The 19,633-nt window shown below is 34.0% G+C and overlaps 1 protein-coding gene and 1 pseudogene across 2 annotated transcripts in view; one reads left to right on the top strand and one right to left on the bottom strand.

The window, feature by feature from the left end:
* Positions 1 to 1,857: 1,857 nt before the first annotated feature.
* On the bottom strand, positions 1,858 to 14,271 carry LOC128212116 (E3 ubiquitin-protein transferase MAEA-like; annotated as a pseudogene).
* A 4,579-nt stretch (positions 14,272 to 18,850) lies between these two features.
* LOC128212110 (C-terminal-binding protein-like) overlaps positions 18,851 to 19,633 on the top strand; it is a 50,433-nt gene continuing 49,650 nt past the window's right edge. For both annotated transcript variants that reach the window (XM_052917387.1, XM_052917383.1), the window contains exon 1: positions 18,851 to 19,042. The gene's annotated coding sequence lies outside the window, so the exon portion shown is untranslated. The remainder of the gene's footprint in view (positions 19,043 to 19,633) is intronic.

Below are 19,633 nucleotides of genomic sequence, written 5' to 3'. Positions count from 1 at the left end.
CTATTCGTATACCAATTTTCAGACAGTAACTCGAAAAAAAATTCATAGTCGCGTTCCACCTTAACTTACTTATTATTTGTTTGGAGCCTTTATTAGGTAGTTTAATTAAAATGATTCTTCCGGTATTCACGTCAAACATCATATTAAGATCACAAGAACCATAAATCTACCTGTGTTTGGGGTTTTTAAAGTTATTCACTGTAATCATCAAACACAGATAAGTGATATGGAGGGTTACGTGTTTTATCCCAAAATAATTGGATGTTTTAGTCAAAAGGAGTTTTAATAGGTTTTATCAGTTGCCATGTTTTGAGCTGTTGCCAGATTTGATTATCGAGACTTTTCAATAACAATTTCATATTGTACAAAATTGAAGAAAAATGTGGGATATTTTGTATAAATGTAATATATTAGTTTATGGTAGTTACTTGGAGGTGATGTTTTAAAGTTCAATGGTTCACACCATGTTATAAGTGTTTGGTTGATGGTAAATATATTATTTAGCAATATTTTCAGGTGTATTGTAACTTTTATGTTTTTGACATTTACTAGTTAAGTGTATTTTATTATTTTATGAAGTCTGCCATTTTATGAAGATGAAATTAAAATTTTAAAACAGCCCCTGTGTTTTCATTTATCATGTATTTTGTTTAAGATTTTTTGAAGGCTTGTTGTTTTAGAAATAGGTATGGACCATAGCATATGGTATATGGGTGGGCCTTCACGGCAGTATTGTTGGGCAACTGGCTTAACTTGACATTAATATAGCCAGAGTTATCAATCTTGCTGTTTATATAAGAATATCATAGATAACATGGTCAGCCACCTAGGCCAGGGACAGATACCTCTACCAAAGTCAGCCACCTATGCCAGGGACAGATACCTCTACCGGGGTCAGCCACTTAGGCCAGGGACAGATACCTCTACCAAAGTCAGCCACCTAGGCCAGGGACAGATACCTCTACCAGTCAGCCACCTATGCCAGGGACAGATACCTCTACCGGGGTCAGCCACCTAGGCCAGGGACAGATACCTCTACCAAGTCAGCCACCTAGGCCAGGGACAGATACCTCTACCAAAGTCAGCCACCTAGGCCAGGGACAGATACCTCTACCAAAGTCAGCCACCTAGGCCAGGGACAGATACCTCTACCAAAGTCAGCCACCTAGGCCAGGGACAGATACCTCTACCGGGGTCAGCCACTTAGGCCAGGGACAGATACCTCTACCAGTCAGCCACCTATGCCAGGGACAGATACCTCTACCGGGGTCAGCCACCTATGCCAGGGACAGATACCTCTACCAGTCAGCCACCTATGCCAGGGACAGATACCTCTACCAGTCAGCCACCTAGGCCAGGGACAGATACTTCTACCAAAGTCAGCCACTTAGGCCAGGGACAGATACCTCTACCAGTCAGCCACCTAGGCCAGGGACAGATACCACTACCAAAGTCACCCACCTAGGCCAGGGACAGATACCTCTACCAGTCAGCCACCTAGGCCAGGGACAGATACCTCTACCAGTCAGCCACCTAGGCCAGGGACAGATACCTCTACTGAAGTCAGCCACCTAGGCCAGGGACAGATACCTCTACTGAAGTCAGCCACATAGGCCAGCGACAGATACCTCTACTGAAGTCAGCCACCTAGGCCAGGGACAGCAGAAGTCAGCCACCTCTGCCAGGGACAGATACCTCTACCGGGGTCAGCCACCTCTGCCAGGGACAGATACCTCTACCGGGGTCAGCCACCTCTGCCAGGGACATCCACCTTGTTCATGAGTAGTCATCTCAGCCAGTAAAAAGAAATGAATATTATACTGGAACTCATTTCCATCATAAAAAAGACAAGCTAAATATAAATGAATGTTTATTTGCCATATGGTTCTGCAAAAATCATAGAGATAATACATGTACATTCGTGTTGGTATTCATATCGCCACAGAAATTGCATGCTCAATACATGATTTATCAGTAGATTCTTGACTTATCACAATGAAAGTTTGAAGCACTGGAAAACGCAATTGGCCCTTAATAGCGTTTCAAATTGAAACAAAAAATCAATATATATTAACTACCATGTAACTACATGTAGAACAAGGGCTCAATTTCACAGATTGATCAAGAGCAATTAAGGTTATAAATGAGCATCGAACAACAAGAATCAAAACAAAACAGGGCCAAATATTTTTTTAGAGCTAAAAAAAAATACATTTGGTTCGGGTTACCCGACCCTACCTACGGAATAGGCGCCGACCCTACCGTTTTTATAGTCAGTTTGAAAAAAAAAATGAAAAACTAAAAAAAAATAAAAAAAATTTGGTTTTTTTTTTTAATTGCTTTTCAATATGTAGTTTAAAACTTAAATGCTTATACAGAAGATAACTTTAACACCATTCTCCAATGATGAAAATGATATTCTTATATAAAGCCTAATAAAAAAAATAAATAAAGAAAAATAAAATGCCTACCTACCCTACCTATTTTTGAAAAGGATGTAACCCTAACCAAACATTTTTTTATTTTAGGCCTGACCATTTTGAAGACTTATTAATTCATTGTCTTTGAATTGGACAATTTTTGCATAAATGTCTGATTACCAGTGTAGACTGCTGACAAAGGATCAGTTGGCAGTTTTTCATATTTACATCCGAAATGTATATTTTATGCCGAAGAAAAATCATTTTTCTAATGGCATTAGTAATGCTTTTTGGCCACAAAACTTCAATTTTCAAACAGGAATATTAAAAACTTCATTCTGATATTTTGCCGCGAGTCTGATATCACTGGTTCCAAGATATTTACACAAAGATTGCTTCATTCCAAGACAGAAATTAAATAAGTTGTCAAAACGGTCAATCTGTGAGAGTTCAGCTTTAAATTTAAAAGCAACAACATTGGTTGGGCAATCTGCATATATATATATATATATATATATATATATATATAATATAGAAATAAGTTCCATACTTTAAAAGTTTTTTTCTTAAACTTTGGAACATAAAGTGATTTAGAAGAAAAATAAGTGCATAGTGGGGCTGAGTGCCAAATACTGCTGATTGCTGTAATTAGTCTTTATTTTGCTGATATTGGAGATTCTATTTTGTCATTAATAAAAAAAAAACTTTATAATATACTTAATCCTACAAAAAAGTATCAGTAATGAGTAAATTTCACCATGGCTTTGCAAATCATGAATAATTGTGGAATGGTCAACAACCAAAAAATGACAAAAATTGAAAGCTATGTCAAGTCTAGTGCCATGTTGGCTGTATCTGCAATGAAACTTTTCTTTTAAAATTGTAAAAAAAGTATTATGAGCAAATAACAGCTAAATCAGTAAAATTTTAATTTCTCAAAATATTGTGCCTCATTTGCCTGTAGTACGGTAGATTTTTTGAAATAAATTTGAAAGTATAATTGTACATGTTTCAGTTCAGCAATACAATATTTTGTAAATAAAAGTTCTGAACTTGAGTGGGTAATACTGAATTCAATATATAACAATCTCAACACAATGTAAAATGACCAATGTTGGTGGGGTCTGATATTATTTACAAAAAAATAACAAGAGTCCTCTCCATGGAAACTGATAAACAAATAATTTACACCATAAAGCAAGGTTTTAATTGCCACGAAAAAAAAAAGCAAACACACAAAAACATTGGATCCTTTGACAAAAACCGAATTCCTTAAGATATCACATGTAACTTCGCACTGAAGATATCACATGTAACTTCGCACTGAAGATATCACATGTACCTTCACATTGAAAATATCACATGCAACTTTACATTGAAGATATCACATGCAACTTCACATTGATGAGTTTGAGGTTTTTCAGTAATGAACACATGACGGCATTGGAGATGTGCAGTTGAAAAGTGTCACTTACATGCAGAAATAAAAATGGTGTGGAATATGTCTACCATGAGCTTCCAAAAAAACAGTTAGAACTAAAGGGACCCTCTTGTGTCTAATAAGGTCAGACATAGGTAAATATTTTTATTTCGAGTGCAAAAGTAAGGTTTCTTTTGTTTTGAATTATTTGAAAATATAACAAAAAAACACCTAATGCTGAAGCATTGGCAGCAATATTAAAAATGGGATGATTTTTTTGCCTAAATGTATCAATATATCAGAAAAAAGTAAGTATTAGTCAATTACTGTGCTGTTTGTTCATAATAATAATAAAAAATAGCCCCAATCTTTTAATCCACTTGTACATGTATTACATTGAACCTGCTTTTGTTAGCATATATCTGTACTTGACCAACGTTTGATGTGTGAACAAATGCAAAAATCAAAACTCAAAGAATTGACACAATATCTTGATTCCAACATGAACCAAACTCATTCTGTTTAACTAAACCATTCACATGAGCATAATTTGTGTCCCCTATTTATTACATGTAGTATTAAAATGTTATGGCACAAATTTGCAGCAAACAAATATCCATAACATACATGTAGGATCAACTTCCACCAGCAACTCTTAACATAATAATACCGCAGTTAATTGCTGTGTCAGTTATTCAATAGAATGCTCCTCAATGTGTTCTCCATGTACAATGTCAATCTATGTACATTTCAGGAACAAGTATATGATATAAGCACATACTTTAGACTTCTAAAGCTAGATGTGCAATTCAAATTGAACTGTTTCATCGAACAAATGACCTTTACATTAATAGAAGTCATATCTCACAACCAATATTTCATTGGCTTTCAAATTATGTTGTTTTTTCAATATTTTGGATAGGCCATGCAATGCAATGAAAACTTTGTATAAACCAGAAAATTAAATCATAGCATGTATCCGCAAGGGAATTAAAAGTACTTTAACGTGGAACAGTAGATCTATGCTGAACTCAGTTTATTTGTAAAGCTTGGCAAATATTAAAATCCTTCAAAAACCAACTGGATACAATAGTCCAAGCCAAATCAATAGTCCAAGCCAAATACTCCAGAGCCAAGATGTACAGTAGTGGTGGCTGTATTGTTGAGTTCACATGACATAGACCTTCTCACACTTCTCGATATGGTGGGTCTCCTTGCTCCGAGGGCATGTAACCTGGCCTTCATTCAGTGCAGCCATTTCTTCAAGGGCCTGTTAAGGAGAATTAAGATATAAAATTCAGAAACCAAGCAAGTAAGATTATGACTCAGTTTGTGTAAAGGAATGCTGTAAAAAATTATGCATCTGCATCAAATAAAATGAGTTTTTGATAGGATTACCTCAAACATATTCAATAGATTTTGATTATCTCTCTCTTCCGCATGACTGATTCCTTGATTAAGCTATGGATGAATCTATTCTGCACCTATCACATTCTAGTATAACAGGCACTGATTCATTTTTGGAGAGAAGTATGGGTCCTCAGGAAGCAGTCCAAGGCAAAGTTGAATATGAATAATGGGTATTAAGGGAAACATGAATCAATGACACAGGAATCACTGTTTTAGGACTAAGGAATCACTGTTATAGGACTCTGGAATCACTGTTATAGGACTCTGGAATCACTGTTATAGGACTCTGGAATCACTGTTATAGTACTCTGGAATCACTGTTCTAGAACTCTGGAATCACTGTTATAGGACTCTGGAATCACTGTTATAGGACCTAGGAATCAATGTTACAGGACTCTCAAATCACTGTTATAGGACTCCAGAATCACTGTTATAGGACTCAGGAATCACTGTTATAGGACTCAGGAATCACTGTTATAGGACTCTTGAATCACTGTTATAGGACTCTTGAATCACTGTTACTGTTATAGGACTACAGAATCACTGCTGTATGACTCAGGAATCAATTGTTATAGGACTCAGGAATCACTGTGATATGACTTGGGAATCACTGTTATAGGACTTGGGAATCACTGTTATAGGACTCAGGAATCACTGTTATAGGACTCTTGAATCACTGTTATAGGACTCTTGAATCACTGTTATCGGACTCCATAATCACTGTTATAGGACTACAGAATCACTGCTGTATGACTCAGGAATCAATTGTTATAGGACTCAGGAATCACTGTGATATGACTTGGGAATCACTGTTATAGGACTTGGGAATCACTGTTATAGGACTAAAGAATCACTGTTATATGACAAAGGAATCACTGTTATAGGACTCTAGAATCACTGTGATAGGACTCAGGAATCACTGTGATAGGACTTGGGAATCACTGTTATAAGACTCTGGAATCCCTTTTTAGGACTCGGGGAATCACTTTTACAGGACTCTGGATTCACTGTTATAGGACTCTGGAATAATTTTTAAAGGACTTGGGAATCACTGTGATAGGACTCAGGAATCACTGTTATAGGCCTGAAGGCAGAGAAAAGTCCTGAGGTTTTGAAAATTCCTTACGTCAGAATGACCATAAAAATTAAAAATACTATCATATTTTCTTTATGGTCAAAATTTCTTAATCAACAACTAACTGTAATATGTTCTACTTACATTACATCCGTATACGAAGCCATTTGGCATCATCATTGGTGGGTTATGTTCATTCAGCGCTTGGCCCGAAATATGGCAGATGAGCTTGGAGTTGGCACAGTGAGCGTACGGCAGATGTTGGCCAAGTCTGGGGAAGAAAAGGTACAAGTAAACATTTGGCCCCAATTTCTCCAACTTCTTATGCCCCTTTTAACAGGATTAAGCCAAGGTCACTATTTTTGTTGTTCTAATATGTGTTATATTATTTTCTTTAAGAATTTTTCAAAATTTTAAAGGAATAATTTGTATGATAATAACAATAAACCATTCTACATTTATCAAAATTCAATTAAGTATGTATTTTAGCTAATTAAAATAAGCGACTTAAGCCTGTTAAGCTTAGGAAGTTTCGAGAAATTAGGGCCTGGTGAACATTCACATCTACAATGGAAGATTGGGTGAATCTAATGGCTGTCCAGATATATGGCGGATACTTCCTAGATGATGGTAACACAATCAGAATCACCCTGACAATGACACCATGTTGAACCACACTCACTGGCAAATCTTTCCCATAATCCATTATGATTCCATGACGAAATTCCACCAGCAAACAACTCACTGGTGAGTGATAACATAAAAGAAGGTGTCAAACACCATGACGTGCCTTAGCTGGTTTTCACAGCTTTTTTTCTCGATTTATAATTCTCACCTGTTCAGGCTCCTACTACACACAGGGCAATCAGCATTCCGACTTCCAGCTTCACCTTTATAACAATAGCTGGGGAACATGGGTCAAGGTCATATAACTATTCGTATAATATCCTAAACCTCATTTCCAGTTGCTTTCCAGTTTAATACAACCTCTACATGTGTATTTCGCATATGTAATATAACATTGTTTTAGTTCTTTCATTGGTATGTTTGGTAAATTTTGGTGATTAGCAGCACAGGTTAAAAGGTAGGTTTTGTTAGCAACAGGATGTGATAAAAGAATCCGACATATATATATAATATGTGGCGACTCCAGACAGATCCAATATGAAGTATGACTCATACTAATAGATATTTAACTAGGTACATTGCTAACAGATGCTCAGGGATTAAAAGTGGTCCAAAATGCAATGGGGACTGGATGTTGTGCTTTCAACGTCCTTACCAAGTTTCATTCAGATGTATGTACTTGTCTTTATTAGAGAACACAAAATACTAAAAATTATATTCTTACAAACTGCTGATGCTAGATCAATCCGCCCTAGATCAATATAAAAAACGCAGTTTGTGAACTCTGACTTTGAAAGCAAAGAAAAGGATGAAAAATATGCATGTAAATCAGAAGAACAAGGATACGGTGTTTTCAGGGCAGAGAGTCCAGCCTGTAGCGTGACGGTGAACACAGAGGCATTGTTGAGTTGGTGTAGTTTGAAATTCTCAAAACGGAACTGACGTACCAAGTTGTGCCAGCGCTCTGGATTAGTAAGTCCTGAAAATGAATCAGAGAATGTTATTGTTTGAATTTTGTTTTATGTCTTCCCTATGCACTATACATTTCCCTATGCACTAAGGCATTGATGAGCTGATGTCGCTTGAGGTTCTCATAACTGACAGAAGTTGATTACAAATCATGGTCAAAATTACAGGACCTTGATGTTATTTAAAGCTTTCATTCGAAAAAAATTTGGATATTTTTTAAAACAATGTTGTTCAATGCAACTTAAATGAAATGTTAAATATATATGTCATATAGGTAATTAAGTGTGTATAAAATTATTTTCTGAGTTTGAGTGAAACGGATTAGAAGAAAATTATTTTCCCTTGTTTGTAATTGAATAACCGCAAGGTGGCGTTTTATATGCACGAGACGTTCATAGGCACGAGTATTTAATGCGCATAAGAATGTAAAGGCATTCAGCGCTGGGAAGCCGATACCCTCACATCCATACAATTGATTGTAAAATTTTACAAGCAAATGTTTATGGTGAAAGTTTTCTGTTATTATTCAATATCATATGAATGATCTATATGTTCTCACTTGTTTACATAGCATTGTAATTGACACTTGTAGAACTTGATATAGTGTGTGTACATGAATCATATAAATGATATGTAATTAATACCTAATTGTTAAGGAGCTTACGGGTGATGAAGCCCGACATCTAGTGGTATGAGACAAATCCTGTAAATCGGGATGACAAACGGGCAGAGTTTTCCCCAGAAGGAGGGTTTTATCTCAGTTTTTCCTCGGCCAGTCAACCACGTCTGTAAGCTCCATCTTTTGCAAGCACTTTGTTAACTAGACATACTTTGCTCATTTTGTAAGTTTATGCTACCTGTGTTAATCGGTTTCCCAAAGTGCTTCACTGAGACTTCCAAAATAATACCATTGAAACGAATTGATTTTGTTGTTTTCTATAGGAGGTTATAGAATGGTATTAATTTTTAAGGGCAAAATGTTTTTCCTTCCTGCTGACAGAGATCAAATTTACTAACATGTAAATATTACCTTATAAGAGGGTATGTTTGTGTCAGGTGAGAATGCCAGAAGCCCCATAACGATTTGTGTCTCGGCCAACTGTTGTTCGTCCAGTTGAGAACTAAAGTACTTCCTCGCATGTCTACAAATACAGGTGAAAACATTAGGCTTTGATATGCAATATTGTCCATTATTTTGGCTCATCGCTGGTGTATGCATGGAAAACACTGAACATTGGAGTTTTGTGGGTTCATTTTGATAATTAGAGTTTGCTCAAATTGATAGATGAGTACTTGTCTAAGACATGTTGTCTTGTCATTTGTTTGTCTCCCGACAAGTGATTATTAGGCCTTGAATCTTGTGCATTTAAACAAGGTCATAGTACATGCATTTGTAGTGCGTGTGTGTGGGAGGGGATGAACCTTTAAGTAATACCTGACAGCATCAAGCCTGCAGTTGCTGCGAATCATCTCTATAAACTCCTGTTGCCTCAGTTTGAACTCAAGACTGCTCTGTAAAAAAACAATTACAGCATGTTTTTTATAATTACACTTTATTAAAATTATATTTTCACTTTATTAGGTTGGACATGTATCTTATAAGATGTTAAAATTTGCATTCACTACCAGCATGTGTATCATAACTTTTCACTGATTAACATAGGAAATGACTTTAAAGGAGCTAGACACCAGATGATCCCAAAATTGGCAAATAAATTATTTCCACAAAACAAGCCTAGAATTGTGAAAACTACCTAGTATGAGGCCAATAATACATCATTTAACATGATTAAAATAATATTTTGTCACTGTCTCAACTGAGTTTACCCGTTTATAAATAGAGCATAATGGTTATCCAGTTTAAAGTGTGTATATTAAGCATGTGAATGTCATGTGAAAAGTACAGATACTTATTCAAAAGCTAATTTTAAATTAACTGGGATTGACATGGTAGAAAAACCAAGAAAATTTGATATTGGAAAAATACACAAAAACTGTGAAAGATACGTGTTGTTAGCAATGTGATTCATCAGTAATTTAGATTCAATCCGTTGTTCACAACAACATCAATTTAATATAAGTTTTTGACAATTTTCTTCTCTTCTTGCAATTGTTTCAACTGGTGTCTAGTCCCTTTAATGTAATGAAATATGTTTCCAACTATGATGCATTATTTTGTAAAATTGTTTTTAGCTAGTACATATAGAAACCTGGTACTTTAAATAATTTAATTGCATCTTAGCAGACAGTGACTCAGTCTAGAGGGAAAAGGTTCCATCCTTTTATAAGTAAACGCAGACAGATAATCAGTGCAGAATTCCTGCCTGTAACTGTTACAAGAGACAAACCTTCAGTTTCCTTAGTTTTGATTTATTCTCATAGCACCAAGCCAGACAAGGGGCCGTCTCATGATTGATGAGGGATTCCTCGACAGCTTTTGAATTCATGAACAAATCAATATTTGTAAGGTCCTGAAAATGGAGACAATCATGTGCAGACAAGTGTGATACTGACAAACAATATTTTACTTTTGTGATGCAAGTCATGTTTCACTCTCACAAATAAAGCATGATTTAAAACTCTAATTATTCCATAGTTTGTTGAAACAAATGCAGATCATTAGGTGGAGGGACATTGGTCTTTATGTGGAATTCACCTTAATGCAAAACTTAACTGAGGACACGGATAGAAATTATAAATGAGAAATAGAAAAATTTACTCCTTTTTTAAAAAAGTGTTCTAGTGAAAAATATTTCAGGAAAATGAGTTAGCTTCATACAGAATTTAACAATTCTTTTTGTATGTTTAGTATCTGTCACATGTATATTATATATATTATAGATAATTTGTTCATCTTGGGCCCGTGGCCTATTACAAATCGTCTATTGAATTGATATTCCCTCTAACAAACCTCAATATCGGAATGCTGTGCCAGTTTCAATGCTGTGCTGTAATATCCCGCCCTCAGAAAGTACTCCACTAACATTCTGTCCAGTCGTTTCTTCTGCCAGAGTGGGCGTGTATTTTCATGAAGGTGTTCTGCCTCTTTCAAATGGTCAACCCGCCGTTTGATCATACGAGCTGTCTCCAGTTCTTCACTAATACTCTCATCAGCCTTGTTAAAAAGGTATACATTCACTTGAAAATATGTGCAATGGTATTTAAGCAATGTAGCTCATTGAGGCCAAAGTTCGGACCCATCACCATTGCTAAAAACTTTTTCCCCCAAAAGCAAAAGTAATTTCAATTTCTGTATTTTTTTGTATTTTTTTTTTATTTATTTATTCTATCAAAAAAATGGACCCCAAACTAATTTTGTATGGAAGAAATGACGTTTTCTCAAAGGAAAAACACTTCTTTCTTTTTTATGTGAAATATTTGGTTGCAAACTTGCAATCAAAATTAAAATTTAAACAAAAACAACCCTCCTACCTTCCTCTTCAGCATTTTAAGTTTTTCCACCATGGAATCAAGAGCCAGGGTGACCTCCCCTATTGTGATATCGGGCTTCTGAAGGCAGGTCTGTAGCTCACTCCCCACAACTTGCACCTTTGACACTTCACGGTCGATCGACTTCTGTGCACATCTGAACTTCTTGTTCAATAGCTCATACGGTACCTGAAGTTTACAAGTTATAGTTTAAATAGTTGACATTTGATAACAGTGCAAACAAATTTGTGAAATCACTGCTTTTGAAATACTTTGATGCTCAAAGCAAAGGTGTCAATTTCCCCTAAAATAAAATTCTCAATAATTTTGATTTTTTTTTCAAAAACAGGAGAAATAAACTAGAATTCCGTAGATGTGATTGCCTGCTGGGAGCACCCATGATTTATCTAGTAAAGGTCATCATGCCGTTGACCATTGTGGTATCCACCCATCTACTGACCATGACCATTGTGGTATCCACCCATCTACTGACCATGACCATTGTGGTATCAACCCATCTACTGACCATGACCAATGTACGGTACATATCAATAACACCAAGTCACTTAAAACGTTTTGATCATTCAAGCACCAGTTACTGTTCATCATAACCTTGACCTTTGACCTATTGACCCCTCCAATATGAATCATTAACTAACCATGGCCAATGTGCATACCACGCATACCATGCTGATAAAAGAAATTCCTGTTTGTCTACCATTTTTTGCAGGCCATACAAAAAAGCTGAAAAAGTGTTTCTCTACAAAACCTTGACAAGATCTGCACAATATCAATTCTGATACTTGGATCAAGGGCAATATTATCTTTTATATGGCATGCTTTTGTATTTCTATAAGTCTGCAAATTTTCCTCAATTTGAAAGGCAACTAATCACTAGCTAGAACATTCATGTGCAAGTGAAATGTTGTTGTTTGAACCTAACTCTTAATTTCTATAAATGTAAATTCAATAATTAATAACTTTTTTAAAATGTTATTATTTTACTAAAAAAATACACACCAGATAGTTGCATGGTAGCCAGAACAAATTGCACTGTGTTGACACTATCTAATAAAAGGTGTTTAATTTGCACTTATTAAAAAAAAGTCATGCCTAGATAACATATTTTTCTTTCCATTTAGAGCAAAAATATGCTGTATACTTAAATTACCAGTGTGGCCAAACTTGGGACACGATTGTCTTGAGTTTTATAGCATGGCTAGACCTTGGCCACGAATGTCTTGAGTTTTCAAAACTATGTCAAACAAAATAAACAAATAGGACTCCAAACTCTAGAGTACAGAAGAACTAGGGCGTACATGATTTAAGTTTACAAATTCTGTAATAAAATGGATTATGTCTGTTTCTACTTGTTTGATAGCAGGGCTGATGATACAAAATGAGGGCATAATTCAAAACTTCTTAAAGATGGTTTAAAACATTATTAAGACAATATGTGTTCAGCAATAGAGTAACTGTTGTTGACACCAAGAACGGCATTCTTGAGTCTGTAGTCAACCTACCTTTACACGCATATATTCAAATATATGCAAATGAGTGTGCAAATACATTAGATTTTAACAGTTGAAACTAAAAGACTGTGAAAGACACGTGAGATATTTAAGTCGTGAAGTGTAAATAAGTGGATTTTATACAAAAACTTTTAACCAATGTGACTAATCAATATATAGTTTATACAATAAACAAATAAGTCCCGATATATACATGTAATAGAATGTGCCAAATCCATGAAAAAAATCAATTATAATATATCAAAAGCATTGCCAAGAAAGAAAAACCCAGATCATACCAAATAAACAGAATTTGCTTATGCATCGTAACTACAGTACAGTGCATCTGATTTCTACTGGTTATGTACATAACAAGGCAAGAAGTAATTACATCACTGTGTGAATGTGCATCTATTTTTGCGGACGAAATACTAAAGCGAAGTACAACATTAGTCTATTATGTCAGCTAAGAAATATGTTTGTTCAATTCACTTTTAAAAAAGTGTCGTGAATTGTGATAAAAAAACCCATTGTTTTCAATCATCTGTATTTTATAGAAATTGCAAAACCAATATGCTCAAATCAGAGATATGTGAATCAAATGCTTCGCCCACTTTTCATCCAAGGATAATATATACTTTTCTAAATTTATAGAACATATTCTTTCAATAAATGGTCATTTTGATTCACCACTGGTGACTTGAAGGCATTTTTTTAACTTTACAACAGCATATGTTCATGAAATAATAGTGTTTTAAGTTTGTCCAAATAGCTACATAAAAGAACATTGACATATACATGTAGCTTGTTTCCATGGTATTTTTTTTACTTCATGCAGTCATAAACAAAAAATCAATACATGTGTTGCATTAATAAATATATGTAATAGGAATCCAATAAATGGTCTGCTTTCTTTATTGAAATTCTTTAGGTATTAACAAATATATTACCTAATGCCTTGTCGACCTTAAATAAATCTAATCTTAAAGCTTACTACTGTATAGTCACAATACATTTTAGAACACATGTCAATTTCGGCTAGATTTGGACTTGTCATGCAAATCCTAGTGAGCACAATAATAAAAGGTTGTAGAGAAATGCCGTCCATGCAGTGTGTATATGATTAATATTATAATTGTGTATTTTATTTTATTTTTTGTGTATTTATCGTTTTGAAAGGTCAAAAATAGTTTGAGACGCCCCCTAAATGTAAAGAAGACATAGTGAAAAGCCAGAGGAAAACCTTTTCTCAACAGTTTTGTTATAAAAATATAAAAGGTAACTAAAACAACTATCAAATGGCAACAGTAAAGTGAGTAAAAGAAACAAAAAAAGACAATAAAACCTTCAGTGTTGGATGCTCTAATGCTTTTATGTCAGCCATCTTGATTGTTTTTTACTATGTCTCCGACAGGCTGCACACAACTATAAGAATTAACATACCCGCTCGGCAAACTTTCAAATGTATGGCTATAAAATATGGATAAATCTATATGAATAATAATAATAAAAATAAATAATAATAATAAAAATAATTAAAATAAACCTTCCATCAGGTTTAAATTGTATTAACTGTAGTTAACTGTAGAACCATATACTTTGAATTTTTAGTTTTTGTGCACGGGTTTCACTTGCACATCTGTATTTAAAAGGTACTCCAATCTCAGTCATGCTGATGTACGCCAAGGTGAAAACTTGTCACCAGTACTTTTTTCTGTTTCTTAATGATTTAACACTATTTATGGTTAGTGAATTTGAAATATTATCCCCTTTGTCAAAGGCTTTGTTTGATTGTTTAAGCAATTGTGATGTTGAAGTGTATTTAAGATTATTTTACTGTTATATGCTGATGACACAGTTGTATTAGCTGAAAACCAGTCTGATTTACAGAATGCTCTCTATGCTATGAATGAATATTGCTTGTTGTGGGGTCCAAAACCAAAGTTGTAATATTTGGCAATTCCAAAGCGGGGCGTGATAAATTTGAATTATGTTATGGTAATTAGAAGTTAGATATTGTTGATGACATCTCATATCAAAAATTGTCCGACCTCTTTATTAATGAATGGTTTTCTACTATAAATACTTCAAGAAAATGTATAAATTATAGATTGTATAAAGAAAAGTTTGAATTTGAATTTGAAAATTATCTTGTACAGACACCTTATAAACTCTTTCGATATATGATAAAATTTAGAACTAGAAATAACAAATTACCTGTGGAAATTGGAAGCTGGAATAATGTAGAATACAACGATAGAAAATGTTTATTTTGTAACGATAATAGCATAGGAGATGAATATCATTATTTGTTGGAATGTCAAGAATTTGTTGGTAAAAGAAAAAGTTGTCTTGATAATAAATATATTAGACATCCAAATATTATTAAATTTAAACAAGTAATGCAAATAAGACCTGATTCAGGTATACATTTTGAAAAACTCTGTAAGCTTATTAAAGAGATAATGGTTAGATTCTCATAATGATACATACATTGATGCATTTTGTTTCCCTTTAAATGCCTCCTCCATTATAAAGGTATAATGTTAATATTGGATGGCACTGATTTAATTTATTTATTCTTATAGATTATGTCTTAAATTGTTGAGACTATTCTCGTTCTTTACATAGTTGTATATATATATATTTCAATACTCTTTTTGTCATGTTTTGTGACATGAGTTATACGAAATAAACTTGGAAACTTGGAAACATATCTTGGCATTTAATTCAATTACAATGGCAATTATTCAGAAACAAAGAAGCATCTTGTGGGTCAGGTTTTTCTTCTCAGCTACACCTATTTTAAACAATGATATCACTTATTTTATTATATGGATGTGAGGTGTGGGGTATTTAAAATAGTAAGATTATTGAACAATTTGAATCGAAATTCTATAAATTTGTACTTAAACTAAAGCCAAGTACACCAAATTGTATGATTTTTGGTGAACTAGGTGTAACACCGATTGCATCACAGATTAAGTCTAGAGGGTTTTTTTGGTTTTTGTTTGGGGGGGGGGGGGTAAAATTTTGAATGCCAAATATGACAAAATAAGTAAGTTATTGTATGATACGGTTTTAAATCTACATAATGATGGCTCTGTTAAATTTTCTTTTATTGAGTATGTAAATCCTCACTTGATAGTCTTGGTTTATCACAATACTTTACGTCTCAAAATGTTGTCATGTACCTCATTTTAAATCAGTGTTAAAGTCTAGAATTAATGATCAGTTATGAAACTGGAACAATACTATTCTAAATTTACCTAAGTGTTTAGTTTATAGTTTATATAAAACACAACATATATTTGAGGAATATCTTGAAATTATTCCTTTAAATTTAGGTTTAATTTTATGTAAATTCAGCACTATGAATCATAAATTACAAAAAGAAAATGACGACTTTTGAATATTGAGAGAAATCAACGTATTTGTGGTTTATGTAATAATAGCTCGTTGGGTGATGAATATCATTATTTAATGGAATGAAATTACATTAACAGAAAAAAATATATTAACCATTTTTAAGTTAAGCACACAAATGTATACAAATTTGAAATGTTGGTGAACGCGAAAGATAAGACTGTACTTGTAAAAATAGCACTTTTTTGTAAAATTATTTTGGCCAAATCTAATTAACTTCATTTTCCCTAACACATGCTAATAAATACAAAATCATTAAAAATACATTTCACTTTGTTTCATGGTTCACTTATGTATAATATGTTTAAATTGTAGTTGATTTGTTTTGATTACAAATGTTTATCCGTTTCATGTACAAATCACATACATATACAATGCCTTGATTTATGAATAAACTTAAAACGTAAGCTAGAAAGTTGTCTACCGTGTATACGTGCTTTAAACCTACAACTGGAAACGTTAAAGGGCCAAAGGGCATATTCGAAATCCAATTAGGGCAATTCCCTTGTATCTCATATTTATGGGCGTTGGCATACATATTAACGCTATATTTTAAACGAAGAGAAATATAAGACCACTATCAAAAAGGACCAATACCAAAGCCAACAATCTGAAAAAGGTATACACACACAAAGTATACATTTGTGTCCATAGTTCATTGTCGTTTGAGCCATTGTCTTGTGCCCCTAAACAGGGTTTATTATTTATTTTTCGACTACTGGGCTAGTCTCTGTATTTTTCATTGTATCTAACTCATCCTCTTAGTAGTATTTTCAGCAACAACCCAAACTGACCTCAATAATTAAATACACTGTACTTACCTGGTTTATCCTCGATCGCAAGATCTGATCAATATACGCACATACAAACATATTTATGGGCGTTGGCATACATATTAACGCTATATTTTAAACGAAGAGAAATATAAGACCACTATCAAAAAGGACCAATACCAAAGCCAACAATCTGAAAAAGGTATACACACACAAAGTATACATTTGTGTCCATAGTTCATTGTCGTTTGAGCCATTGTCTTGTGCCCCTAAACAGGGTTTATTATTTATTTTTCGACTACTGGGCTAGTCTCTGTATTTTTCATTGTATCATAAACGAACAACGAGTATACATATAAGCAAGAAGAACTCTGAATGAATATGTGAAGACTATCATCTACACCACAAACAAATATAAATACAAAAAGACAGGTTTATTATTATCCAAAAACAATGTGAAAATAAAATAAAACTGTAAATCGGTCGAGACCAAGGCCCAAAATAATCATTACTACTTGGAATGTTAATGTACTGATGAATGAGATATTTGAAGACAACTTGATTTGAACAATATATTTCAAGCTTTAATGAACAATACTTCAACATTGGTTGAAAATAAATGTGATGTCCCTTATTTTTCAAATGATTACAGTCTTATTTTGCTACTGAGCATGTTTCTGTAGCTTTTTTGCATAAATATTATCTTTTGTGCAGCTGTTCGAAAGCTTAATCAGGGCAGAGTCATGTCCGGAATAGTGGTCAATTATTTTTTACCGCATATGTAATTAAATGTACAATGTGTGTAAACATACCCTCATTTGAAGTCTTGTTCATTTGGGTTGTTTTTGTAAAAATAACTATCTATTTCACTATGTTTCCTTTACTTATAAATATCACTCCTTTTATATCATTGTCATAACTCTATCTAAAATGCAGGACGATGTGTAATGTAGGGACATGTCATTTATTTCCCATTCTTTGTATTGTTGTGTACCCTGAAATTGATGCCATGCATATCATTTTCCTATTCTTTTCTATGTTATGATTATATATCAACTGTATATTCATGTATTGTATGTTATAAATATGTAAAGCTCTCCATTGTTGGAGGAATAAAAGAATTTATCTATCTTTCTATCTATCTGTAAAGATTGACAAACGTACGACAAATACAAATTCGTACTTAAATCTACATGTATGTTTTACATACTTGCCTCCGGAACAATCACCCTTGAACAATGACACAATAGTGTGATGGTGATATACGTTAATCTCCCGAACTTACCAATAGTGGCATGAGGGCCGGATGTCATTAAGGGCTCAAATATTCTAAGTAATGATCAGGCTCTGGACTCAAAATGTACGTAACCGAGAAAATATGTCCACATACATAAGATTCCATTTTAAAGACACAACATTCCATTTGAAAGTGCGTATTTTTACCCACTACCAAAGTTAAATTCAGATTAATACAAAAAGAACCCGCTTACGTAGGGTGTTAACTTTAACTTCTTGGATGCGCAACTAACCTAAAGTCTTATATATATGTTCGACTATACTTTTTTAATATTTGTTGAGTATGATCCTAACTTGGTAGAATGTAGCCAAAGTAAAACGTGTCGATAGCCAAAATATTTCTGATTTTTTTTTTAAATATGTATTTTGTTGATAAACTTATTATGTTTCTCATTCTTAGAATTCACCATCTTCATATATATTTGATGATTAATAGAAAACAATGTCAATTATAAAATAAAAGTTTAAAAAATCTCGCGAGATTTCAACGAAATTTGTGAAGAGTTCAAGACTGTCGCGCGAGGTCTCCCGCGGAATTCTTTGCAAAAGTGCCGTTATTTGTTGTTACTTCGGAAGCTGCAACAAAGCAGCCTTCACTGTCTAGTAGATAAAACTGACTTGTATTGAAAACATCCACTGCCAAGTGTCGACAGCGCCCTGACAACAGTTAAAATTGTCTCTGAAGTGTGAGTTTTTAGTCCCATCCATTTTCAATATTGTGTTGTTTTCGTTGGAACTTTGAGAAACGAAAGTTTCAATTATTTATTTGAGACGTTTGGTTAATCCATACGCTATTACCGTATAAACCTCATCAAATACGTTTAGCTGATTTTTAGAAGTCTTTTGTTAATATTGCACTACATCAACAGAATGGACCCGTTTCACTTTGTTTTTATATGAAGTCATAAAGTGACAATGGCCTGGAATCATTGGATACCTAGGCTTAAATGGTCTTGGTTTTGTTTCAAACTGTGGCCCTGTATTGTAAGACTGTATCTGTAGAGCACTCCCCACTCACCGTGCATTTGGTTTATTAAGTAAGAGTCTTGTTACTTTTGTTTTCTATACTCCACAGTTCCTTGCAGTTTCGTCTCAGATTCAAGTCAGGCGATTCGGTCCCATAGTTGATCTCTTGGCCTGATGCCTTTAATGATATGCCAATAACTGGTGAGGCCGCTTCTATAGGGATATAGGTTTACAATTTACTATGAACAAGGGTCTAGGGATAAATGATTAGATTGTAGGAAAAGTGAATACTCACCAATAACAAATTTCTG

The sequence above is a fragment of the Mya arenaria genome, chromosome 12 (assembly GCF_026914265.1).
Source record: "Mya arenaria isolate MELC-2E11 chromosome 12, ASM2691426v1".
Classification (NCBI taxonomy): Eukaryota; Metazoa; Mollusca; class Bivalvia; order Myida; family Myidae; genus Mya; species Mya arenaria.
Note: the sequence above shows the minus strand (reverse complement) of the source record. Positions and strands in the feature narration are given on the sequence as shown.